Genomic DNA, 4799 nt, shown 5'->3' on the forward strand with positions numbered 1-4799 from the left:
GGGGGAGACGGCGGCACTGGTGGTGGGCAAAGGTGCCTCTGGGCGAGGACTTTGGTGACCATATTCTCATGGCAGGCTTGAGAGCCCAAAAGATGACATGGTGGAGGCTGAAGTTAAATTTGGTCAAAAGGAAAACAACCATGAGAAAAGATGCGTCCACCCACACATAGAAAAGATATCGTGCCAAGAATGGGAGCCCTGTTCCAATGGCTCTTCCTGGGATTGTGGGAAATGAATCGATAGCAAGAAGATGCTTTCACATCCATGTCTTCAATGACTCCTGTACTAAGTGCGTCGTGGTTTTGCCAGTTTGGCAGAGTTGTGGAATGTCATCCGGCAATTGCATCTCCCCTGCCCAACCAGCAAGATGGAGTTGTTCTTTTTTTTTTTTTTTTTTTCCTGCTGCACTGCCTTTCCTGTGCCAGGGATCGAACTTGAGGCTCAGCTGTGACCTAGGCACAGCGGGAACTCCGAGATGGATTTCTTTTTCCTTCTTTTTCTTTCCTTCCTTCCTTTCTTCCTTTCTTTCTTTTCTCTCTCTCTCTTTCTTTTTCTTTTCTTTCTTTCTTTCTCTTTCCTTCCTTTCTTTCTCCTTTCTTTTTCTTTCTTTCTTTCTTTCTTTCTTTCTTTCTTTCTTTCTTTCTTTCTTTCTTTCTCTCTCTCTCTCTCTCTCTCTATCTTTCTCTTTCCTTCCTTTCTTTCTTTCTCTTTCTTTCTCTCTCTCTCTCTCTCTCTCTCTCTTTCTTTCTCTTTTCTTTCTTTCTTTCTTTCTTTCCTTCTCTCTCTCTCTCTCTCTCTCTCTCTTTCTGGTTTTTTTTTGGGGGGGAGCCACACCCGCAGCACATGGAGGTTCCCAGGCTAGGGGTCAGTTCGGAGCCTTACCTGCCGGCCTACACCACAGGCACAGCCACGCGGGATCCGAGCCGCGTCTGTGACAGACACCACAGCTCACGGCAATGCCAGATCCTTAACCCAACAAGTGAGCCAGGGATCAAACCTGCAACCTCATGGTTCCTGGTCGGATTTGTTTCCACTACCCCAGGATGGCAATCCTGAGACTTGCAAAGTTTATTGTTTGTTTCGGGTTTTCTCCACCCCCTCTCCCTCCTGTTTCAGCTTTATGTTTTACTTTTTGGCCACACACACGGGCAGCAAGTGGAAGTTTTTCCTGAGCCAGAGATGGAACCTGCACCACACAGGGGCAACCAGAGCCACCGCGGTGAGAAAGCAGGAGCCTTGACCCTGTTGGTCGTGGGCTTCCTTCTTCTTCTTCATCTGTTGTTGTTTTTTGGGTTTTTTTTGGGGGGGGGGTTGTTTTCCTTTTTTTGTTTTGTTTTGTTTTGTTTTGGATGAGATTTCAGTTCACCCCCCCACACATACACACACACTCATAGTGTTGCGTTGTACTTTCCCTCCGTTGTGGTTGGTCAGTCATGCTGAAATCCATGTTTCTATGACCTGACCACCAGAGCATTTGCCCCAGGCAGCCATTTGTTCTCTTTGGACTTTGTCTCAGTCTATGCAGAGAGAGATTTTCATTTCCACTTTCCTAGGATCGACTGTATCCTTCTCTCCCTTCCTAAGCTTCTGGGCTTTGCTTGTCTGCTTTTGACAGACCGTCTCCGTCGGTAAGGGTGGCAGGTATACCGACTCCTGCGTTGTCGTTCTCCGAGAGCTTGCCGGGTTTCGTTTTTGCCAGTCCCCGCCTACCCTCCCGCCCTCCCTCTCTCCCTCCCTCCTCCAGCTCCGTGCAGGGAGGTGGGGTGGGGGTGGGGGAGAGAAGAGAAGGTGGAGGGGAACCTGAGATCTCTCTCGCTAGTGCCACCCTCACCGCGCCGGCTTCTCTCTGGAATTCCCAAGCCCAGGAAGGGACATGCTTGGGGGAGCGAGCGCGGCTCCTTCTAGGCAACAGCGAGAACCTCTTCCCAGCTCCTTCCCCGCCGCCGCCGCCGCCGCCGCCGCCGCCCCCCTCTTTCCATCTGCTGCCATCACGCCACGCAGTGCCTTGCCAGGAGGCAGCTCCGTAGTGGAAGCCTCGCGGTCGTGCAGGACGCCTGGCGCCTCGGCCCCGGGAAGAGCTCGGGCATTTGGGTGGCCGGCGCTGTGTCGTTGTGTCGCCGCCGGCCGGCCGGCCTTCCGGATCTGTCCTGGTGACGTTGGTGGCGGTTGTCGCGTGCCATCTAGTGTCCGCTTTTATATCGTCCCTTCCCTCTGCAGCTTTGGGGACCTTCGCGAGGGATGTGACTCAGCCATCCGGCCTGAGTCAGAGTTCCGGGAGGCTGGCGACACTGGCGGCGACAGCTCCGGTGGCTCAGAGGCCTGGGAGTGTCCCTCTCTCACCGGAGATTGGGCGTGCAGGCCTGTGAGGGAGTGACTGTCACCGCGCTCCCCAGGCAGGTTCTGGGGCCGCCTGGCCGGGTCGACCAGCATCCGCTCTTGCCGCTCCGGCCCCGGGGACCGACCAGGCCTGGGCCGGGCCGCCTCCCTAGCGAGGGGAGAGGGTGTGCGGCGCCCGGGACTGCCTGTGCTCGGGTGGCCTGGCCTTGTCCCGGGTCGCCCTTTGGAGCGTGAATGACTCCCGCCCGCCGTCCCTCCAGCCTCTCATCCCCGAAGTGAGGAGCGGCCCGGGCTGTGCGCTGTGAGGGCGTTGGAGGGCGCGACAGGCTCGGTGGCCGGCACGCTTGTTTCCCGGTCGTCATGCCGGCATGGGTCCCTCCCCCCCTGCCCCCCGACTGATGGCTACCGCCGGCCCGTGCGGAGTCGTACTGACGAGGTCTAGACCGGCACAAGCCGTGAGGGGTGGAGCGGAAAGGGTGGCTCGGGCCCCGGCGCCTTCCTTCGCGGGGTCCGTTCGTCGGAGGCGCCTCCGTGGAAACATTTTTTTTCCAAGTCCTGATGGATCCGGAGATGGTGGATGGTACCCCGCCGGCCCCCTGCTCCCGGGTGTGGCCGGGAAGGGTGCACCTGGGCCTGAGGCGTGCCCATGTAGGGTCCCGGTCGTTGGACAAGACTTCGTTTCCCACGCTCTCATTCCCCCCCCCCCCGCCCCCCCGCCCTCGGAGTGTTTCCCTGTCGGTCGGTCGATCTGTCGGGAGGTGGGGACCGGCCTGAGCTGGATGGTGTGTCCTGGATTTTGGGGGAGCCAAGTCCCCGTCTGGAGCTCCGGACAGACCGATACCTGCCCGCGTGGGCAAGCCGGGAAGGGCTTCCCCGGCTGGCCGGCCGGCTCCACCTCCTTCCTGTCCCTGTCCCTTCCTTGCGGTCACGCTCCCCGGGTCGACCAGATGGCCCTGAGAGCGCTGGGTCTGGCGACTCTAGGGCAGGGCTGGGGGACAAGTGTCCGGATGGGGGTTCCGGGGATACCCCCACGTCCTGTGGGTGGGCCCCGCTGCTGGGCATGGACATTTTTCGCGGCCGAAATAGGCCTTTTCTGTCACCAGGTAGATGCTGACACGATCCTCTTCAGCGCCTGTCGCTGGAGACCTTGGGCCTCTGGATGCACGTGGGGGGCTTTGGGCTTTCGGCTGCTGTCCAAGGCCTGACCCTGCCCTTTGCACCCCGCGTGGGGGCCGCTCGCCTGGGCCTGTGCGCCGGCTCTCGCTTGTGCATCCAGCTGGCCCATGCTGCGGTGTCCCCTCCGGTCTTTGGCTGACCCGAGGGCGGCAGGGCGCGTGGCCCTGTGGGGTCTTCTACCCTGTGTGCCTCCCTGCTGCGGGCACCCGGCGGCTCGGCTGGAACAACCCCACCCTGTTGGCTCCGTGCCACGTGTCAGGCATTCTCCCTCCCGGGGTTGTCAGCCGCTGTCTCTCCCCTGAGAGAGGAAGGGGAGGAGGAGGAGGAGGAGGAGGAGGGGGGGCCGGTGAAGCTGAAGCAGGCCCCCGTGGTGATTGTCTTTGCTGGCCCTCCCTCCCTCCCTCCCTCCCTCCCCTCTTCTGGGCTCTTCCCTGGCTCTGCCAGGACTGATCGATGTGGTGATGTGGCGCTCTCCTGGGCTTGGGCTTAAGCCGCGCCAGGTGAGGGACGGCCGCTCATGGTGAGTTGGGCCGCGCCTCTCATTCTGTCGCGGGCCCCTCGCTGCTCCTCCCCCACCTGCGGGTGGTGTGGGGGAAGGCAGGGGTGCGGCCTCCAGCCTGACCTCTGGTCTCCCGCCCTGCTGCCTTCGGGTGTCAGTCGGGGGGGGGGGCCTGGGTCCTTTGGGACGCAGCAGGCATTCTCGCTTTGCCTCCTTGGCGTGTGCCTTGCGAGCGGTCCCTCCCCAAAGTGGGGGGAGGCCTCCCTCGCTGCCATGCTTCGCATCCCTGCGGGTGCGTGAGCGTGCCTCCCCTGGTCCTCTGTGGTGCCCCTGGAGTACTCCGGGTTGCCTGTCAGATGCCCGAGGCCGAGCGGTGGTGTCGTTTTCCTCTCCCAGCGGTGAGTCCCCTCGGGTCCCCACTGTGGTGGTGGCGTGCCCCACGAGCAGCTTCCTAAAGCTCAGGGGAGGGGGTCGAGACGGTAAGGCAGGGGAAGCTTGTGTCCCCTCCCCGGGAGGGGCTCAGGTGGACCCCTTGTCATGGGTCTCCCTCACTGTGTGCCAGTGAGGGCAGCCCTTGGCCCTTGAGTGGCACGCCCCATGCTTCTCCCTTGACCGGGAAGGCTGCATGTGGTCGTGAGAGCGACCGCGGTGGGCCGGGAGATGTGAAGGGGGGGTCCCCGTCTGGCTTTCCGGACGTGGCATCCCTCCACCCACGTGGAAAAGTCTGAAAGGCAAGCCTGGTGGCAGCACAGACTCTTGCCCTCCCGGCTCTGACCGTGGACGCTCA

The sequence above is a fragment of the Sus scrofa genome, chromosome 8, assembly GCF_054392235.1.
Source record: "Sus scrofa isolate SSC_HxYL_T2T_F1_AM1 chromosome 8, Sscrofa_HxYL_maternal_Yorkshire_Landrace_v2.0, whole genome shotgun sequence".
In the NCBI taxonomy this organism is placed as follows: Eukaryota; Metazoa; Chordata; class Mammalia; order Artiodactyla; family Suidae; genus Sus; species Sus scrofa.